Source organism: Bombina bombina, chromosome 4 (genome assembly GCF_027579735.1).
Source record: "Bombina bombina isolate aBomBom1 chromosome 4, aBomBom1.pri, whole genome shotgun sequence".
NCBI classification, from domain to species: domain Eukaryota; kingdom Metazoa; phylum Chordata; class Amphibia; order Anura; family Bombinatoridae; genus Bombina; species Bombina bombina.
In genome coordinates this window covers 404,215,490-404,238,967 of record NC_069502.1, presented here as the reverse complement: position 1 = coordinate 404,238,967, position 23,478 = coordinate 404,215,490, and positions in this window count along the sequence as shown.

The following is a 23,478-nucleotide window of genomic DNA, read 5'->3' as shown; positions in this document are numbered from 1 at the left end:
TTCAAGACCTGGCTTGGAAGATGACATCACCCGGATAGAAGACTTCTTCAGCGCCTCTTGGAAGATGACATCACACGGATCGAAAACTTCTTCAGCGCCGCTTGGAGGATCACTTCATCGGATGGAAGATTTCTTCAGCGCCGCTTGGAGGATAACTTCTTCCGCTCCGGATGTCCACTTCGGTTCCATCGCTGCTCGGCTGAGTGAAGACGACTCAAGGTAGGATGATCTTCAGGGGATTAGTGTTAGGTTATTTTAAGGGGGGTTTGGGTTAGATTAGGGGTATGTGGGTGGTGGGTTTTAATGTTGGGGGGGGGTTGTATTTTTCTTTTACAGGCAAAAGAGCTGAATTCTTTGGGGCATGCCCCACAAAAGGTCCTTTTAAGGGCTGGTAAGGTAAAAGAGCTTTGAACTTTTTTAATTTAGAATAGGGTAGGGCATTTTTTTATTTTGGGGGGCTTTGATATTTTATTAGGGGGCTTAGATTAGGTGTAAGTAGCTTAAAATTGTTGTAATATTTTAAAAATGTTTGTAACTTATTTTTTTTATTTTTTGTAACTTAGCTTTTTTTATTTTTTGTACTTTAGTTAGTTTATGTAATTGTATTTAATTGTAGTTATTTGTAGGTAGTTTATTTAATTTATTTAATGATAGTGTAGTGTTAGGTTTAATTGTAACTTAGGTTAGGATTTATTTTACAGGTAATTTTGTATTTCTTTTAGCTAGGTAGTTATTAAATAGTTAATAACTATTTAATAACTATTCTAACTAGCTAAAATAAATACAAAGTTACCTGTAAAATAAATATAAATCCTAAGATAGCTACAATGTAATTATTAATTATATTGTAGCTATCTTAGGGTTTATTTTACAGGTAAGTATTTAGTTTTAAATAGGATTAACTTAGTTAATAAGAGAAATATTATTTAGATTTATTTAATTAATATTTAAGTTAGGGGGGTGTTAGGGTTAGTGTTAGGTTTAGGGGTTAATAATTTTATTACAGTGGCGGCGGTGTAGTGGGGGGCAGGATAGGGGTTAATAAATTTATTATAGGTGGCGACGGTGTAGGGGGGCAGGATAGGGGTTAATAAATTTATTATAGGTGGCGACGGTGTAGGGGGGGCAGGATAGGGGTTAATAAATTTAATATAGGTTGCGGCGGGTTCAGGGAGCGGCGGTTTAGGGGTTAAACTATTTATTTGCGGAGAGGTGCGGGATCAGCAGGATAGGGGTTAATAACTTTATTATAGAGGGCGACGGTATAGGGGGGGGCAGGATAGAGGTTAATAGGTATAATGTAGGTGGCAGCGGTGTCCAGGAGCGGCATTTTAGGGGTTAATACATTTATCAGAGTTGAGGCAGGGTCTAGTAGCGGCGGTTTAGGGGTTAATACATTTATCAGAGTTGCGGCAGGGTCTAGGAGCGGCGGTTTAGGGGTTACTAACTTTATTTAGTTGCGGGGGGCTCCGGGGGCGCCGGTATAGGGGGTAGAACAGTGTAGTTAGTGTGAGTGCTTAGTGACAGGCTAGCAATAAAGCTGGGAAAAAGCCAAAGAGCAGCGAGATCGGATGAGTGATAACTCTCACAGTCCGCTGCTCATCGCCCCGCGGCTTTTTGACAGCTTTATTTGATAACTTAGGCGAAATTTTTCAGGTCCGCAGCGGCGATGTGAGGCGAGCTTAGGCGGGCGTATTGGGCCGGCGAAGGCAGGAAAGTTGACACGCTGATAACTACCCCCCCTAGCCTTTGATAACTAAGGCGAATCAGCCTCGCCACAAATACGCTGCGGAATTCCAGCGTATTTGAGGTTGACGGCTTGATAACTAGGCCCCATTGTATCTTATCCAAAAAGGGCATATTTACATTCTGTCTATATTCTTAGACCTGTTATATTTATGGCTGATGTTGCTGCTGCTTCTACTTTTTGGTTGGACAGTTTAGCACAGCAGTTGTCTTCGGATTCTGCATTATCTAACATTATTATTTTACTTCAACAGGCAAACCATTTTATTTGTGATGCTATATTTGATGTTAGGAAGATCAATGTAAAATCCATGTCTTTAGCCATTCTAACTAGAAGAGCTTTATGGCTTAAAACTTGGAATGCTGACATGGTGTATAAAACTAGATTATTATCTCTCTATTTTCAAGGTAAAGATCTTTTTGGTTCACAATTGGATTCTATTATCTCCACTGTTACTGGGGGTAAGGGAGTTTTTCTGCCCCAAGACAAGAAATCTAAGGGTAGATTTAAAGCTCCCAATCGTTTTCGTTCCTTTTGACAGAATAGAGAACATAAAACCCCTCCTTCCCCCAAGGCCTCTGGCTCTAATTGGAGACCATCTCCGAAATCCAAGCCTTATAAGAATACTGCCCCTAAACCTATATGAAGGTGCGGCTCTCAAGTCAGTTCTTATGGTAGTGGGCAGACTAAAGCTATTTCAAAGAGTTTGGACAGACTCTGTTCAAAATCAGTGGATTCAGAATATAATTTCTTAGGGGTGTCGAATAGGATTCAAAATAAGACTTATTTGGGAAGATCCTTTCTTACCCATGTAACAAAAAAACCCAGTAAAAGCTCAAGTCTTTCTGATATGTGTTTCAGATCTAGAACTTTCAGGGGTAATTTTTCCCAGTTCCACAGCAGGAACAAGGATTGGAGTTTTTATTCAAATCTATTCATTGTACCTATGAAGGAAAATTCTTTCCGACCTATTTTGGATCTGAAAACTTTAAATGGTTTTGTAAGAGTCCCAACTTTCAAGATGGTGACTATAAGGACTATTCTGCCTTATGTTCAGCAAGATCACCTCATGTCCACAATAGACTTACAGGACACTTACCTTCACAATCCGATTCATCCAGATCACTATAGTTTTCTGATATTCTCTTTTCTTAACAAGCATTACCAATTTGTCGCTCTTTCGTTTGGCCTTGCAACAGTTTCAGGTGACATTCTATTTGTAATCAGAGAGCAGGGTATTGCGGTGTTTCTTATTTGGACGATATCTTGGGACTAGCTCAATCTTTTCATTTAGCAGAATCTCACATGAAACAACTAGTGTGGTTTCTACAAAGACATGGTTGGAGGATCAATTTACAAAAGAGTTTCTTGATTCCTTAGACAAGGGCCACCTTTTTTAGGTTTCCAGATAGATTCAGTGGCCCCTATTTACCAAAGTCTGGTGGACCTGATCCTACAGTGCGGATCAGGTCCGCCACACCTCACTGAATACGGAGAGCAATACGCTCTCCGTATTCAGCATTGCACCAGCAGCTCACAAGAGCTGCTGGTGCAACGCCGCCCCCTGCAGACTCGCGGCCAATTGGCGGCCAGCAGGGGGGTGTCAATCAAACCGATCGTACTCGATTGGGTTGATTTCTGGTGATGTCTGTCCGCCTGCTCAGAGCAGGCAGACAGGTTATGGAGCAGCGGCCTTTATGACCGCTGCTTCATAACTGCTGCTTCATAACATGGGGCATCAAGCTCCATTCTGAGCTTGATAGATAGGCCCCAGTGTCCATGTCTCTTTCCCTGACAGACAAGAAACAAATGAAGTCTCTAGCATTCCCTTCAGTGGCTATGTGCATGGAAGTTTTAGGTGTCATGACTGTAGCATTGGACGTGATACCCTTTGCTCATTTTCATATGAGGCCTCTACAGCTTTGCATGTTGCACCAATGGTTTTATACTCCGATATCACAACTGATATACTTAAATCCCAACACTCAGCTCTCTCTGACTTGGTGGTTAGACCATCACCTTATTGTTCAAGGGGGCCTCCTTTGTTCATCCTTCCTGGACTGAGATCTTAACAGTTGCAAGTCTCTCAGGTTGGGGAGCTGTCTGGGGGTCTCTGACATCACAAGGGGTTTGGAATCCTCAAAAGGCGAGGTTACCAATCAATATTTTAGAACTCCGTGCTATTTTCAGAGCTCTTCAGATGTGGGCTCTATTGCAGAGGGAACTTTTCATTCATTTTCAAACAAACAATATCACAACAGTAGCATATGTCAATCATCAAGGAGGGACTCACAGTCCTTCAACAATGAAGGAAGTATCTTGGATACTTTCTTGGGCAGAATCCAACTCTTGTCAAATTTCTGCGATTCATATCCCAGGTGTAGACAATTGGGAAGCAGATTATCTCAGCCGTCAGACTTTACATCTGGGCGAGTGGTCTCTCCATCCAGATTTTTTTTTTCATCTTGTACAGATGTGGGGTCTTCCTTTCCAGGTCCAGGGATGCTCAGGCGGAGATGGTGGATGCCTTAGCAGTTCCTTGGTTTTACCAACCTGCCTATATTTTTCCGCCTCTGGTTCTTCTTCCAAGGGTGATCTCCAAGATTATAATGGAAAAATCTCATGTGTTTCTGATAACACCAGCATGGCCTCACAGGTTTTGGTATATGGATCTTGTCCAGATGTCCAGTTGCCAGCCTTGGCCACTTCCTTAAAGGCCAGACCTTCTGTCTCAAGGGCCGTTTTTCCATCAGGTTCTCAAATCTCTAAATTTGAATGGAATGGAAATTGAACACTTAGTGCTTAGTCATAGAGGTTTCTCTGACTCAGTGATTAGCACTATGATACAGGCTTGTAAGTCTGTTTCAAGGAAAATGTATCATCGAGTTTGGAAAACCTATATTTTATGGTGTTACACTCATAATTATTCTTGGCATTCTTCAGAATTCCTAGGATTTTACAGTTTCTTCAGGATGGTTTGGATAAGGGTTTGTTTGCAAATACTTTCGTCTATATTACGAGTTTTTGTCGGTAATGGTGTGCGGGGCATTTTTTTCTCACCGCTCACTTAAGACAACGCTGGTATTACAGGTTTTTACAAACCCTGCGTTAGCCTCAGAAAAGTGAGCGGAGAGCAACATTTTGCTCCACATCTCACTGTAATACTAGCACTGCTTATGGTAGCGGTGAGCTGGCTAAACGTGCTCATGCACGATTTCCCCATAGGAATAAATGGGGGAGAGCCGGCTGAAAAAAAGTCTAACACCTGCAAAAAAGCAGCATTCAGCTTCTAACGCAGCCCCATTGATTCCTATGGGGAAATACATTTTATGTCTACACCTAACTTCCTAACATAATCCCGAGTCTAAACACCCCTAATCTTACACTTATTAACCCCTAATCTGCCGTCCCCAACATCGCCGACACCTACATTATATTATTAACCCCTAATCTGCCGCTGCGGACACCACCACCACCTACATTATCCCTATGAACCCCTAATCTGTTGCCCCCAACATCGCCAACACCTACTTTTTATTTATTAACCCCTACTCTGCCGCCACCAACATTGCCGCCACCTACCTACACTTATTAACCCCTAATTTGCCGCCACCAACGTCGCCGCCACTATAATAAATATATTAACCCCTAAATCTAAGTCTAACCCTAACACCCCCCTAACTTAAATATAATTTAAATACATCTAAATAAAATTACTATTATTAACTAACGGCTAGATTTAGAGTTCTGCAGCCAAAGGGGTGCGTTAGCTATGCGTGCTTTTTTTCCCCCGCACCTTTTAAATACCGCTGGTATTTAGAGTTCACAGAAGGGCTGCGTTAGGCTCCAAAAAAGGGAGCGTAGAGCATATTTACGGCCACTGCAACTCTAAATATCAGCGTTGCTTACAAGCGGCCAGCTTCAAAAACGTGCTTGTGCACGATTCCCCCATAGAAAACAATGGGGCCATTTGAGTTGAAAAAAAACCTAACACCTGCAAAAAAGCAGCGTTCAGCTCCTAACGCAGCCCCATTGTTTTCTATGGGGAAACACTTCCTACGTCTGCACCTAACACTCTAACATGTACCCCGAGTCTAAACACCCCTAACCTTACACTTATTAACCCCTAATCTGCCGCCCCCGCTATCGCTGAAACCTGCATATTTTTTTTTAACCCCTAATCTGCCGCTCCGTACACCGCCGCAACCTACATTATACCTATGTACCCCTAATCTGCTGCCCCTAACACCGCCGACCCCTATATTATATTTATTAACCCCTAATCTGCCACCCCTGCTATCGCTGACCCCTGCATATTATTATTAACCCCTAATCTGCCGCTCCGTACACCACCGCAACCTACATTATACCTATGTACCCCTAATCTGCTGCCCCTAACACCGCCGACCCCTATATTATATGTATTAACCCCTAATCTTCCCCCCACAACTTCGCCGCCAGCTACCTACAATAATTAACCCCTAATCTGCCGACTGGATCTCGCTGCTACTCTAATAAATGGATTAACCCCTAAAGATAAGTCTAAGCCTAACACTAACACCCCCCTAAATTAAATATAATTTAAATCTAACGAAATAAATTAACTCTTATTATATAAATTATTCCTATTTAAAGCTAAATTCTTACCTGTAAAATAAACCCTAATACAGCTACAATATAAATAATAATTATATTGTAGCTATTTTAGGATTAATATTTATTTTACAGGCAACTTTGTAATTATTTTAACCAGGTACAATAGCTATTAAATAGTTAATAACTATTTAATAGTTAAAATAGTTAAAATAATTACAAAATTACCTGTAAAATAAATCCTAACCTAAGTTACAATTAAACCTAACACTACACTATCAATAAATAAATTAAATAAACTACCTACAATTACCTACAATTAAACCTAACACTACACTATCAATAAATTAATTAAATACAATACCTACAAATAACTACAATTAAATAAACTAACTAAAGTACAAAAAAAAAAGAACTAAGTTACAAAAAATAAAAAAATATTTACAAACATTAGAAAAATATTACAACAATTTTAAACTAATTACACCTACTCTAAGCCCCCTAATAAAATAACAAAGACCCCCAAAATAAAAAAATGCCCTACCCTATTCTAAATTAAAAAAGTTCAAAGCTCTTTTACCTTACCAGCCCTGAAAAGGGCCCTTTGCGGGGCATGCCCCAAAGAATTCAGCTCTTTTGCCTGTAAAAAAAACACATACAATACCCCCCCCAACATTACAACCCACCACCCACATACCCCTAATCTAACCCAAACCCCCCTTAAATAAACCTAACACTAAGCCCCTGAAGATGTTCCTACCTTATCTTCACCATGCCAGGTTCACCGATCTGTCCACCGAAGTCTTGATCCAAGCCTCCGAAGTCTTGATCCAAGCCCAAGCGGGGGCCTAAGAGTGACGTCCATCCTCCGGCTGAAGTCTTGATCCAAGCGGGCAGAAGAGGACATCCGGACTGGCAAACATCTTCATCCAAGCCGCATCTTCTATGTTCTTCAATCCGATGACGACCGGCTGATCTTCAAGACCTCCAGCGCGGATCCATCCATCTTCACCGACGGCTTCCCGACGAATGACGGTTCCTTTAAAGGACGTCATCCAAGATGGCGTCCCTCGAATTCCGATTGGCTGATAGGATTCTATCAGCCAATCGGAATTAAGGTAGGAAAATTCTGATTGGCTGATGGAATCAGCCAATCAGATTCAAGTTCAATCCGATCAGCCAATCAGATTGAGCTCGCATTCTATTGGCTGGATCAGCCAATCGGATTGAACTTGAATCTGATTGGCTGATTCCATCAGCCAATCAGAATTTTCCTACCTTAACTCCGATTGGCTGATAGAATCCTATCAGCCAATCGGAATTCGAGGGACCCCATCTTCATCGGGAAGTCGTCGGTGAAGATGGATGGATCCGCGCTGGAGGTCTTGAAGATCAGCCGCTTGTCATCGGATTGAAGAACATAGAAGATGCAGCTTGGATGAAGATGTTTGCCGGTTCGGATGTCCTCTTCTGCCCGCTTGGATCAAGACTTCAGCCGGAGGATGGACGTCACTCTTAGGCCCCCCTTGGGCTTGGATCAAGACTTCGGAGGCTTGGATCAAGACTTTGGTGGACCAATCGGTGAACCTGGCATGGTGAAGATAAGGTAGGAAGATATTCAGGGGCTTAGTGTTAGGTTTATTTAAGGGGGGTTTGGGTTAGATTAGGGGTATGTGGGTGGTGGGTTGTAATGTTGGGGGGGTATTGTATGTTTTGTTTTACAGGCAAAATAACTGAATTCTTTGGGGCATGCCCCGCAAAGGGCCCTTTTCAGGGCTGGTAAGGTAAAAGAGCTTTGAACTTTTTAAATTTAGAATAGGGTAGGGCATTTTTTTATTTTGGGGGTCTTTGTTATTTTATTAGGGGGCTTAGAGTAGGTTTAATTAGTTTAAAATTGTTGTAATATTTTTCTAATGTTTGTAAATATTTTTTTATTTTTTGTAACTTAGTTTATTTAATTGTAGCTATTTGTAGGTATTGTATTTAATTAATTTATTGATAGTGTTAGGTTTAATTGTAGATAATTGTAGGTATTTTATTTTATTTATTTATTGATAGTGTAGTGTTAGGTTTAATTGTAACTTAGGTTAGGATTTATTTTACAGGTAATTTTGTAATTATTTTAACTAGGTAACTATTAAATAGTTAACTATTTAATAGCTATTGTACCTGGTTAAAATAATTACAAAGTTGCCTGTAAAATAAATATTAATCCTAAAATAGCTACAATATAATTATAATTTATATTGTAGCTATATTAGGGTTTATTTTACAGGTAAGTATTTAGCTTTAAATAGGAATAATTTATTTAATAAGAGTTAATTTATTTTGTTAGATTTAAATTATATTTAACTTAGGGGGGTGTTAGTGTTAGGGTTAGAATTAGCTTTAGGGGTTAATACATTTATTATAGTAGCGGTGTGGTCCGGTCGGCAGATTAGGGGTTAATAATTGTAGGTAGGTGGAGGCGACGTTGGGGGCGGCAGATTAGGGGTTAATAAATATAATATAGGGGTCGGCTGTGTTAGGGGCAGCAGATTAGGGGTACATAGGTGTAATGTAGGTTGCGGTGGTGTACGGAGCGGTAGATTAGGGGTTAAAAAAAATATGCAGGTGTCAGCGATAGCGGGGGCGGCAGATTAGGGGTTAATAAATATTATGTAGGGGTCGGCGGTATTAGGGGCAGCAGATTAGGGGTACATAGGGATAACGTAAGTGGCGGCGGTGTACGGAGCGGCATATTAGGGGTTAAAAAAATTTAATAGAGTGGCGGCGATGTGGGGGGACCTCGGTTTAGGGGTACATAGGTAGTTTATGGGTGTTAGTGTACTTTAGAGCACAGTAGTTAAGAGCTTTATAAACCGGCGTTAGCCCAGAAAGCTCTTAACTACTGACTTTTTTCTGCGGCTGGAGTCTTGTCGTTAGATTTCTAACGCTCACTTCAGCCACAACTCTAAATACTGGCGTTAGAAAGATCCCATTGAAAAGATAGGATACGCAATTGACGTAAGGGGATCTGCGGTATGGAAAAGTCGCGGCTGCAAAGTGAGCGTTAGACCCTTTCCTGACTGACTCCAAATACCAGCGGGCGGTAAAAACCAGCGTTAGGAGCCTCTAACGCTGGTTTTGACGGCTACCGCCCAACTCTAAATCTAGGCCTAAATTATTCCTATTTAAAACTAAATACTTACCTATAAAATAAACCCTAAGATAGCTACAATATAACTAATAAATACATTGTAGCTAACTCAGGGTTTATTTTTATTTTACAGGCAACTTTGTATTTATTTTTACTAGGTACAATAGTTATTAAATAGTTATTAACTATTTAATAACTTCCTAGTTAAAATAAATACAAATATACCTGTAAAATAAATCCTAACCTAAGTTACAATTACACCTAAGTACAAAGAAAAAACACACAAAATTACAGAAAATAATAAAATAATTACAAGAATTTTAAACTAATTGCACCTAATCTAATCCCCCTAATAAAATAAAAAAGACCCCCAAAATAATAAAAATCCCTACCCTACACTAAATTACAAATAGCCCTTAAAATGGCTTTTTGCAGGGCATTGCCCCAAAGTAATCAGCTCTTTTACCTGTAAAAAAAAATTCAATACCCCCAACATTAAAACCCACCACCCACACACTGAACCCTACTCTAAAACCCACCCAATCCCCCCTTAATAGAACCTAACACTACCCCCTTGAAGATCACCCTACCTTGAGATGTCTTCACCCAACCGGGGAGAAGTGGTCCTCCAGATGGGCAGAAGTCTTCATCCGATCCAGGCAGAAGAGGTCCTCCAAACGGGCAGAAGTCTTCATTCAGGCGGCATCTTCTATCTTCATCCATCCAGAGCGGAGCGGGTCCATCTTCAAGCCATCCGACGCAGAGCATCCTCTTCCATCCGATGACTAACATTAAATGATGGTACCTTTAAGTGACGTCATCCAAGATGGTGTCCCTTCAATTCCGATTGGCTGATAGAATTCTATCTATCAGCCAATCGGAATTAAGGTAGAAAAAATCCTATTGGCTAATCCAATCAGCCAATAGGATTGAGCTCACATTCTATTGGCTGTTCCAATCAGCCAATAGAATGCAAGCTCAATCCTATTGGCTGATTGGATCAGTCAATAGGATTGAACTTCAATCCTATTGGCTGATTGCATCAGCCAATAGGATTTTTTCTACCTTAATTTCGATTGGCTGATAGAATTCAATAAGCCAATTGGAATCTAAGGGATGCCATCTTGGATGACGTCACTTAAAGGTAACGTCATTTAGTGTTAGTCATCGGATGGAAGAGGATGCTTCGCGTTGAATGGCTTGAAGATGGACCCGCTCCGCTCCGGATGGATGAAGATAGAAGATGCCGTCTGGATGAAGACTTCTGCCCATTTGGAGGACCTCTTCTGCCCGGATCGGATGAAGACTTCTGCCTGTCTGGAGGACCACTTCTGCCCAGTTGGGTGAAGACGTCTCAAGGTAGGGTGATCTTCAAGGGGGTAGTGTTTTAAGGGGGTAGGGTTTTATTAAGGGGGGATTGGGTGGGTTTTAGAGTAGGGTTGGTTGTGTGGGTGGTGAGTTTTAATGTTGGGGGGGTATTGTATTTATTTTTTACAAGTAAAAGAGCTGATTACTTTGGGGCAATGCCCCGCAAAAGACCTTTTAAGGGCTATTTGTAATTTAGTTTAGGGTAGGGATTTTTATTATTTTGGGGGTCTTTTTTATTTTATTAGGGGGATTAGATTAGGTGTAATTGGTTTAAAATTCTTGTAATTAGAGGAGGCGGGGCGTAGCCGTGCAGGAACATGGCTGCACTGTAAAAGAGCTCCGTTGCCTTTCCCCTTCAATTGGCATATAAATGGTGCAGTTTTGCTTTGGCAATCTTGAAAGCAGCAAGCAAATGAACCGGAACACCTATAACCTCCTTACTGGAACCTACAATTAAATCCGAGTCGGCAGATCCCTTTGAAAACCGGGACCAACAAATTTAACACAGGCGCCATCTTGACAACGCAACCTGAACCGACTAAGCCACGCAACAACAAAGACACGGCGCGACAGGGTAGAGAACACAATATCATCTGATTACCCTTGATAAACTGTAAGTTCACGCTCCATAACACACATACGGGCGAGATCAAAGCAGGGCCGCGGTCACTTCTCTTCTGCCGCGCTCAGTCGCATCAAAGCGCCCCAGCAGCTACACAGGACCACGCTGCTATATAGCTGTATCCATAACGGCCAGACAGCGATACACATAGGTAAAAACACTATCTTGGACTGCCCACCCTTTTACACTGGCAATACCATATTATAACAAGCAAATGTTAAATGGGGGCTAATACTGTCAATAAACATAAGCCCAGATAAGAAACAAAAAGATAGCTCAGCTGCAGCACGCACTTCACAAATAAGTTGCACTCTCCCTTTATATGATGCAAAACGAAGTGAACCTTTAGCTCAAGCGACCACCTAGCTCCATCACAGGGCACTCTGATCTGGCCAAAGTCATTGGCTTCATTGTTCCCCACAATACTAGCACATGGCAACAAGGAGATCTACTAGACCACATAAAGCACCACACAAGGCAACACTACCTAAAAAATCACCATCAGTCTGCACCTATTTCAAATCTACGCAAAAAAATTCACCTCACCAGCTGGAAAATCCTGACAATCCTAACAAAATGGAATCACAACTTACTACAAGCCTTGCTCCTCTCCCACAGAGCGACATAGCTGATTTGAAAACATTTATCAAGAACGAGATTTCATCTCTACGAAAAGATATGTCTGACATGAACTCTAAACTTGAATACCTGGAGGAGGGACAAGAATACCTAGAGTCTCAAGTTAGTGATAACATCCAATGCCTAAACTGCCACGACTCCATTATCCAATCGCTACAGCTAAAGGTCGAAGACCTTGATAATCGCAGTCGCTGCAGCAATCTGCGCATCCGAGGCATACCTGAGGATGTTACTCAGGAATCCTTAGTTGAATACCTACTACAATTTTTCAAACAGATGGAACCCGCACTGGAGACCTCTGAAGCAACTCTAGAGAGGGCCCATCACGCCCTAAGACCGAAACCTACACCGCCGAGCCCGCCTAGGGATGTGATTCTGAAATTCACTCACTTTCACCAAAAAGAAGCAGTGTGGAAACAAGCCCGTAGCCAACGATCAATATCCTTTCAAGGCCATTCCATCCAGGTCTATCAAGACCTTAGTCCAGCTACCATTGAAAGGAGACGAAACCTACGCTTTATCACAACCCTCCTGCAAGAACACAAAATAAAATATCGATGGGGATTCCCTTTTAGCCTTCTGGTGCATAAAGATGGCAAAACCATTGCTTACAAAGGTCCAGAAGACTTAGATGCTCTATCCAAAAATCTCAATATCAACTTCCCGGACCCTCCTTCTCCTGCAGCGACGACCCGAGACACCACACAAGATGGCCCTCCAAAGGCCCAAAGATCGACATGGACCAAAGTACCCAGGAAAAATGTGAAGGACTCCAAGCCTAAATGAGGTACATATAACTTACCCACAAGAGTCTTCACAATGCGAGACCTGAAACATGTGATAGTAAGGTTGCATATTCCCTTTATATGACAGACACTGTGAACTCGCTAATGCACACTAACTTTTGCTCTATGCCAAATGTTTGAGAAGATGCCTGAGTTTACCTGACATTATTCTTAGGCAGAGAAGGAATACCCACAGGGAATCACTTTAACCACTTCTCTTACCATATCAATCCACCAAAGTTATACTGCTATGTTATGTTTACTTACCCCCTTATTTCTTTTAATAACAAACGTTTACATTTTAAATGCTCAGAACGCCTACCTCTGCTGTCTAACCATAATAGCCAAGATGATTGTCTACAGGTAGACATATTCTAAGGGGGTACTTAATGTTTAATGTTTAATGTTAAATGTCGTTATGATGTACTACATACTAGTGTTAATGTATTGTGTTGCCTTGTTTGCCTGTTATAGGCTGATATACTTTAACATGTTAGGTCAATATGTCTTATTTACAAACTACGTTAGTCAAGTTACCACAACTGGTATAAATTGTTAATTGCTGAGAAAAGTTAACTTAAGCCAATGAAGGGGAAACGCTTCCTCTACATCTTATTTCTCCTACCAATGTTTTTATTCACTCTTTCCTTCTTACCTAATCCCCTTACCCCCTGCTATACTAAATTACTACTAATACTATCACCTGACAAACTACCTAGTCATACTGACTCCTACACAAATACTGAATTAATATACTCCATAGACAACTACCTTAAGCTCACTCTGCACTATCCTAATGGCTGAACACTCACATAGAAAACCACCCACCAATTTAATACGGATTCAATCTATAAACGCAAAGGGACTCAATATCCCCTCAAAAAGAACACAGGCCTTGAGAGATTTTAACAGATACAGGTCAGACCTGCTGTTTCTCCAGGAAACACACTTCCGCAAAGGAAGAGAGCCCCTCACATTTACCCTCAAATTCGGAACCTGCTTTTATGCCTCCCATCCCAAATCTAAAAAGCATGGAGTGGGAATACTGATAAAGAAAAATGTCCCTTTTAAAGAAATTAAAATCCTTAGAGACAAAGCTGGTAGATATATTATCCTAGTAGGCTTACTATATGGCCGCCCGGTCACGTTGGTATCTATATACACCCCTAATACAAAGCAAGCCAAATTTATCAGCAACATAACTAATCTCATTTTAGAACACCAAAAAGGTGTCTTAATAATTTGCGGAGATCTTAACATGCCGCTTAACCCACCTTTGGATTGCTCCTCCTCTAATTCCTCAGTCCCTACTTCACAGATAACTCGTACACTCACCTCACTGAAGAAATTAACAGCACAAGACTTATGGAGAACCCACCATCCTAACAAAGAAGACTACACCTTCTACTCATACCCTCACAAGCAATACTCTAGAATTGATTACATTCTCACGGACGTCACAGGCCTGTCACTATTTACATCTACCCAAATCACCCCCATAACATGGTCGGGCCATGCATCAGTACTAGGCACATTAACATGGCCGTCTAAACCCATACACGATTATATATGGAGATTGGATGAACAGCTCCTCTCCGACCCTATAATATCCCAACAAATATCTAAGTCCATATTGGAATACTTTACCCACAATTCTACAGTTGACACGTCCCAGTTAAATATATGGGAAGCCCACAAATGTGTAATTCGGGGTGAGCTTATGGCCATTAAGGCCTCCATTAACAAACAAAAGCAAGCATTTCTATCAACACTTCTCTCAGAAATTGACAAATTAGAAACCCAACATAAACGCTGCCCGACCGACCACAACCTCCTACTCTCTATTCAAGCTGAAAAAGATAAACTAGCATCCTACCTAAATAAGGAACATAAACGCCAAGCACTCCGCTTACAACAAGCGAACTACGAAGGCTGCAATAAATCAGGCAGATCCCTTGCTGGTTACCTCAGATTAAAACAGAAAAAAAACTATATCCTACACATCAAGGACGATAACAATATATCACACTTTTCAACCCAGGCTATTACAAATACCTTTAGGACATACTTTCAAAAACTATATAACTTGCGCTCCAACCCTGGCAATTCAGCGAGCCCACAAACAGCTCTATCAGACGACATAAATACATACTTATCATCTCTTAACTTACCTCATCTTACTACTAACCAACAAAACCAACTAGAGGACCCTATAACCGCAGAAGAAATCAAACTAGCCATTAAAGATCTCCCATCTGGGAAATCACCAGGGCCAGACGGTTTTAGCAACCGATATTATAAGACATTCCAGGAAGAATTACTCCCCCACATTACTTCATTTTTCAATTACATTGATGAGTCTAAACAATTCTCCCCGACATTGTTAGAAGCCCACATCATTCTCCTCCCTAAGCCTAACAAATCATTAGAACATCCCTCTCACTTTCGCCCTATTTCACTAATAAATTCAGACGTAAAAATGTTCGCAAAGGTATTGGCTAATAGAATGAACCTGGTACTACCAGACCTGATCCATCAGGATCAGGTGGGATTTGTCCCCAGGCGTGAGGCGAAAGACAACACGGTCAGGGCCCTCAATTTAATTCAATACATGCAAGATAAGGAGGTCCCAGGGATCCTTCTGTCAATAGATGCCGAAAAGGCCTTTGACCGTGTTGGCTGGGATTTCCTTAAAGCCACCTTAACTAAACTAGGTCTAGGACCTAAGATCATTAACAGAATATTTGCCTTATATTCCCACCCCAACGCAAAATTACTTATCAATGGCACACTATCCAATACATTCAACATAACCAACGGCACAAGGCAAGGTTGCCCCCTATCTCCCTTATTGTTCGCCTGCTTCATAGAAACCTTGGCCACAAAGATCAGGCAAAACCCCTCAATTAGCGGAATACAAGTAGGAACACAAACATACGTAATGTCTCTGTTTGCCGACGACATCTTATTCACGTTAACAAACCCCGAATATTCAATAACCCCCCTCTTACAGGAATTCCAAACCTTCCAGTCACTATCCAACTTTTCTATAAATGTTTCCAAATCCGAAGCCTTAAATATTAACTTAACCAGCACAGCTCTAGCAAATATTAAAACTCTAATGCCATTTACGTGGCGAACCCACTCCCTACACTACCTAGGAATACAACTAACCACTTCTATCGAACAAACCTACATACAAAACTACATACCAATACAAAAAGCAATTATCAGGGATCTATCATCCTGGCTCTGTAAAAAGCTCTCCTGGCTGGGCAAAATAAATGTTCTCAAAATGAATATATTCCCACGACTACTATATATACTGCAGGCCCTACCAATCCCGATCCCTAAAAACTACATTCCCACCCTACAGAAAGCATTTAGTGACTTTGTTTGGCGTCATCGTCCCCCCAGGATAAATAAAAACATCATGCAAACCCCAAAACTCCAAGGAGGACTAGGCATACCTAACATATCAAAGTACCGACAAGCCATATTCTTGCAAAGGATAGTTGACTGGTGTATACACTATGAACATAAAAGATGGGTTCAATTAGAACACTCATTATCAAATAATCCACACCTAGGAAAACAGTGCTGGAATCTCGACAAACCGACTACAAAGCTTAATTATAACTCACACCTGATCACAGAAACATATAAAATATGGGAAATCAAAATAGCTACACACCCCTATATATCATCTAAACCTTCTCCACTAACCTCAATCATAGATAATGGCCAATTCACACTAGGAACACCTCTAACAAAAGATACCCCGGGTTCATACTATAGGGATATCCCTATTCACTATATCATATCAAATGAAAAATTATTACCGCAAGCGGACTTGATTGACATGGGATATTCTCTTTTCCAAAACTGGTTCCAATATGCCCGCGTCCATCACTTCATAACAACACATGAACACTCTAGAAACATGGTTCGACCATTAACCAACTTTGAGAAACTCTGCATAAGGACTCCTCCAATATCACATACTCTCGCACTAATTTATAGAATATTAACACAAAACTCTCCTGGCCAAACCCCTCCCTTGCTAGAAAAATGGGAAGACGAACTAGGTATAACAATCTTACCCCACACCAGTACATTAATTTTCCAAAATATCACAAAAACTTCAATCTCACTCTCCATACAGGAAATCAACTTAAAAATCTTACACAGATGGTATCTTTCCCCAACTAAATTACACCGACTATACCGCGACACATCCAAGCAATGTTGGAGATGCGGACATAGCTGCGGTAACCTGGCTCACATGTGGTGGTGGTGTAACGCGGTCCAAAACTACTGGAGAGACATAATCAGAGAAATAGAAAAAGTTCTAGATACCCAATTCCCTCTAGACCCCACAATCTGGCTACTAAGTAGACCTCCCCACATTAAACAGAAACATTGCCTCAAACTTTTTTACATCATGACTAATAGTGCTAGATACCTATTAGCTAGAAACTGGAGAAACAAGGAGGTCCCCTCCACATTGCTTTGGACTAAGAGAGTATCAGAATTCCTGGACCTAGAGGAGTTTTATTTTGCTAAATATGCCAAAATGGAGGTATACGCTGAAATGACAGCACTATGGGAACACTACCTTAAACTATAACACCCTACACTAACCACGCGTAAACAAAACGAACCATAACATTGTTGCCTACTTACACCCTAAAAGCATACATAAGGTGGGAAACACAAATACATCGCCAAACCCATGAAACCCTAATTGTCTAAACAGAATCCTAAACGAGTCAACTTGCCTTAACTAAAGGAAAAGTAGTTGACAACTACCTCACCAAGTACAGCAACACCAACTCCTCATTCTCTCCCCCATTCCTCTCTTCCTATCACCTTCTTTAACCCCTTCCCTATAGTTTATCTAAATTGTTCACACTACTCTTTATAAAAATGAGGTTTACTAAACGAGATCCATGAGTGGTCTCTTATTTTTCCGTGGGAGCCTTATATTGTTTTATGAAGATCAAGGGATCCAAAAGAGGCCCCTAGCGAACACCAGAAGGCTTGAAGACTGTAAGGCACGTTAAACTCTGTTAAGAATGTATTCTGATACTGTTTTGTTTAAATATTATCTTGATTTCAAGAATTTTGTAAGCATTTATCAAACCTCAATTAAAAATAAAAAAATAAAATAAATAAAATTCTTGTAATTATTATTATATTATTAATTTAGTGGGTTTACTTTAGTTTATTTAATTTAATTGTAATTAATTGTAGTTAGTTTAGGTAATTTATTTAATGATAGTGTAGTGTTAGGTGTAATTGTAACTTAGGTTAGGATTTATTTTACAGGTATATTTGTATTTATTTTAACTAGGAAGTTATTAAATAGTTAATAACTATTTAATAACTATTGTACCTAGTTAAAATAAATACAAAGTTGCCTGTAAAATAAAAATAAACATTGAGATAGCTACAATGTAACTATTAGTTATATTGTAGCTAGCTTAGGGTTTATTTTATAGGAAAGTATTTAGTTTTAAATAGGAATAATTTAGTTAATAATAGTAATTTTATTTAGATTTATTTAAATTATATTTAAGTTAGGGGGGTGTTAGGGTTAGGGTTGGACTTAGGTTTAGGGGTAAAACATTTTATATAGTGACGGCGACGTTGGGGTCGGCAGATTAGGGATTTATAAATGTAGGTAGGTGTTGGTGATGTTAGGGACGGCAGATTAGGGGTTAATAAAATTAAACTAGTGTTTGCGATGTGGGAGTGCGGCGGTTTAGGGGTTAATATATTTATTACAGTGGGTTAAAAATTTTATTTAACTGTTTGCGATGTGCGGGGAGCCTTGGTTTAGGGGTTAATAGGTAGTTTATGGGTGTTAGTGTACTTTTTAGCACTTTAGTTAAGAGTTTTATGTGACAGCATTAGCCCATAAATCTCTTAACTACTGACTTTTAAATGCGATAGGAGTCTTAACAGGAGAGTGTGTACCGCTCACTTTTTCCAAGACTCGTAATACCGGCGTTAGGCCAATCCCATGGAAAAGATAGGATACGCAATTGACGTAAGTGGATTTGCAGTATGCTCGAGTCGCAGAAAAAACTGAGCGGTACACTTGTACCTGCCAGACTCGTAATACCAGGGGCGTTAAAAAGCAGCATTGGGACCTCTCAACACTGCTTTTTAACCCTAACGCAAGACTCGTAATCTAGCAGACTTTGAAAGGACACATTTCTGCTCTTTCTGTCTTATTTCATAGACAGATTGCTAAACTTCCTGATAGTCACTGTTTTGTTCAGGCTTTGAGTTGTATCAAACTTGTTATTAAATCTATTTCTCCTCCTTGGAGTCTCAATTTGGTTTTGAAGATTTTACAGACTCCTCTTTTTGAGCCTATGCATTCTCTGGATATTAAATTACTTTCTTGGAAAGTGTTATTTCATTTGGTTATCTCTTCTGCTAGAAGAGTTTCTGAATTGTCTGCTTTCTCTTGTAAGTCTCCTTATCTGATTTTTCATCAAGATAAAGCTGTTTTGCGGACTTTATTTAATTTTTTTCCTAAAGTTGTGAATTTTAACAACATTAATAGGGAAATTGATGTTCCTTCCTTGTGTCTTAATCCTAAGAATACTCTTGAAAGGTCTTTACATTTCTTGGATATGGTAAGAGCTTTGAAATATTATGTTGAGGCAACTAAAGATTTCAGAAAGACTTCTAGTCTATTTGGGTTTTTTTTTCTGGCTCCAGGAAAGGTCAGAAAGTCTCTGCCATTTCTCTAGCATCTTGGTTGAAACTTTTGATCCACAAAGCTTATTTGGAGGCGGGGCAGTCTCCACCTCAGAGAATTACAGCTCATTCTACTAGATAAGTTGCCACTTCTTGGGTTTTCAATAATTCAGTTGATCAAATTTTCAAAGCAGCAACTTGGTCTTCTTTGCATACTTTTACTAAAGTTTACCATTTTGATGTTTTTGCTTCTTCGGAAGCAGCCTTTGTTAGAAATGTTCTTCAGGCAGTTGTCTCAGTTTGATTCTAGTGCCTTTGATTTAATTTTTTTTTTTTAAATTTTAAGAAAACGTAATAATTTTTTTGGATTTAAATTCTCAGTGGATTTAGCTGTTGTTATTTTATCCTTCCCTTTCTAGTGACTCGTGGATTTCCACATCTTGGGAATTATATCCCATACGTCACTAGCTCATGGACTCTTGCCACTTACATGAAAGAAAACATAATTTATGTAAGAACATACCTGATAAATTAATTTCTTTAATAGTGGCAAGAGTCCATGAGACCCACCCTATTTTTTGTGGTTATGATTTTTTGTATAAAGCACTTTATTTTTTCCAGGTCCTGTATGATTTTTTTGCTCCTTCTTTTACACATCACTTCTTGGCTACACGTTAAACTAAGGTATGAATGAGGTGGGAGGTGTATTTATAGGCATAAGGTTTTGAGGTTTGGGAAGCTTTGCCCCCTCCTGGTAGGAATGTATATCCCATGGAATGTATATCCCATACGTCACTAGCTCATGGACTTTTGCCATTATAAAAGAAATTAATTTATCAGGTAAGTTTGTACATAAATTATGTTTTTTCGCTTTTAACTCGTAATATGAGCGCAACCTGAGGCATGCAAAAAGTTTACTTCTAGCACAATTAGCACTCTTAACGCGATATATAGCACTCCACTCGTAATCTTGCCCGAAATGTGTACACAAATTAATTATAATCATCTAAATGTTTAAGATGTCCTGCTTATAGATTTGAACATTATATATATATATATATATATATATATATATATATATATATATATATATATATATATATATATATATATATATATATATATATATATAAAATGATCAAGAATATATGGAATTACTATTTGTGTACATCATGAAGTAAAATTAATGGTTAAGTGAAACTCCTGCATTCAAACATATTAGGCAGTCACTTTTGATACTAAATGAATTATCTGTCATGTGTTACATTCACAAATATAAATCTCAAATATAATGCTATGAGAATCCCAAGCTTCCACCAACAACTAATTATTTTTAACCCCAACATTAAATAGATACAGGGAAAGATGGCCTCATAAATATTACAGTGCACAGTCAAATGGAATACATTATTTATAGAACTGCTCACAAATCCATTTTCAAGCTAATTGTAAGTGAAATGTAATGCACTTTCTCATGGCAAAACAGCTGCTGTGTGCACTAACAAAACCTTCAATGGGAAGAGATTGTGTGACTGAATCATCTAGAGGAGCCCACAGCCAAAGTGCTTCAGCAGTACAGCAGGTCAGCAAATTCTGCCATGAAAATTGAAAGTTTCTCATTATGTAGAACCATGCTAACTGGGCAGAAAACTGTAATGCACTATTGCCATATGTCTAGTGTCCTCTAGATGATTCACTCTCACAATCTCTTCCCATTGAGGTTTTGTTAGTGTATAATTATACATTCATGGGAAAAAGAAAGTGCACCCTCTTGAATTCTATGGTTTTATGTATCTGGACAAAATAACAATCATCTGGTCCTTAACAGGTCCTTAAATTAGGTAAATACAACCTCAGATGAACAACAACACACAACATATTACACCGTGCCATGATTTATTTAACAAAACTAAAGTCAAAATGGAGAAGCCAATTGTGAAAAACTAAGTACACCTTATGATTCAATAACTTGTAGAACCACCTTAAGCAGCAATAACACAATAACTTGAAGTAATCATTTTCTGTATGACTTTATCAGTCTCTCACATCGTTGTGGAGGAATTTTAACTCTTCCCAGATTGATGTCTTTCTGTCATACTGTCAGGTTTTTTTTCCCTGTTTTGTTTGCCATGTGCTGCTGGCAGCCATTTTACTCACCTCTCTTGCTGACTCTGGTGCATACTGTGTGATGCTGCTCATTTCCTGCACTTTCTTTTATGGCCGGACTGGTGTACATCATCCGTTTGAGACAGGATGTAGTCTCAGAATTGTAATGTCATCACTTATTATTTAAAGGGCCTCTTTTAAGTATGCTTTGCCCTTGCGTTGTCTCAGACCTGGTTGTAAGAGCTCCTGTGTATTACCTGGCTGTCTGACATCCCTCTTGGTTCCTGATCCCTGGCTTGTTCCTGACTCTGCTGTTCTCCTTGTTCCTGATTCCTGCTCGTCTGACTACTCGCTTTGGCTCCTGACTCGGCTCGTCTGACTACCAGCTCTGGTTTTGATTCCTGGCTTGTTATTTGACTTGTGGACATTTTAGTATTTTTTGCTATTAATAAAGGTGTGATTATTTTTGCACTTCTCGTCTCAGTCTGATTCCTGGTACCCTGACATTACGCAAGGGCCATGAATCCTGATGGTGCTAATAATCCACCTTTACCTGTCATAATTTCCAGGATGAATGAACAGGATCACCGCTTGGATCAATTTGAACTAGCCCTGCAAACCCTGCTGACTTGCACTGCACATTTGGACCAAAGTGTCCCGCAAGTTATGGCTGCTCCCGTTTCCGCTGCTGCACCTAGTCCTACCAGGAGCATGTCCGGTTCTGCACCTCTACCTCAGCATTATGGAGGCGATCCTAATCAGTGCAGAGGGTTTTTGAACCAGGTGGGCATTTACTTTGAGATGTTACCTCAGGCGTTTCCGTCTGACAGAGCTAAGGTGGGATTTCTCATCTCGTTACTTTCTGACATAGCTCTTGCCTGGGCTAATCCCTTGTGGGAGACTAATAAACCTGTGATTTCAAATTACCCTGAATTTGTGGCCTCCTTTCGAAGGGTATTTGATGTTCCGGTTCGCTCCGCCTCTGCTGCTAAACGACTCATGTCCATTCAGCAAGGGCAAGATCTGTTGCTCAGTATGCCATTGAGTTTCGTACGCTTGCTGCAGAGGTAGGTTGGAACATTGAAGCCCTTGTTGCCGCCTTCTTTCATGGGCTCTCTGATGTGATTTAAGACGAAGTTGCTGCCAGAGATTTACTAGAAGATCTTGAGGCATTGGTGTCTTTTTTGTTCCTAATTGATATCAGACTAAGTGAGAGGCCCTCTATCAAGGAGCGCTTATGGAAGCCTCCTGTTCTGTTGTCTCCTACGTGTTGGCTCCCACCCATGCCTCCCTCTCCTCCCATGCCTCCTGGTCCCGAGTCACCAGGTACTGCTGAGCCGATGCAGTTGGAATTCACACGTCTCTCCGCGGTGGATAGGGCCTTTAGGAGGAGAGAGGGGCTCTGCCTCTATTGTGGGTTACAGGGCCACCTTTTGAAGTCTTGTCCTACACGGCTGGGAAACACTCACACCTAAGGTCCTGTCGGGGGCAGACCTTGGGTGGTTTATCCTCGTCCCCGGAACTGCTAAAGGAGAAACCTTTGGTCACAGTTGTCCTTTCCTGGGTGGACTCCTCCATAGTCACCCAGGCTCTTGTTGACTCTGGTGCTGCGGGCTATTTAATTGACTGTGCTTTTGTATCAAAGCTTCCCATTCCTGTTTTGCCTCAGTCCGTTCCGCTTGCTATTGAGGCCATTGATGGCAGACCCCTTCAGTCCACACTCGTTACTCACGAAACTGCTCCGTTATCCATGGCTGTTGGG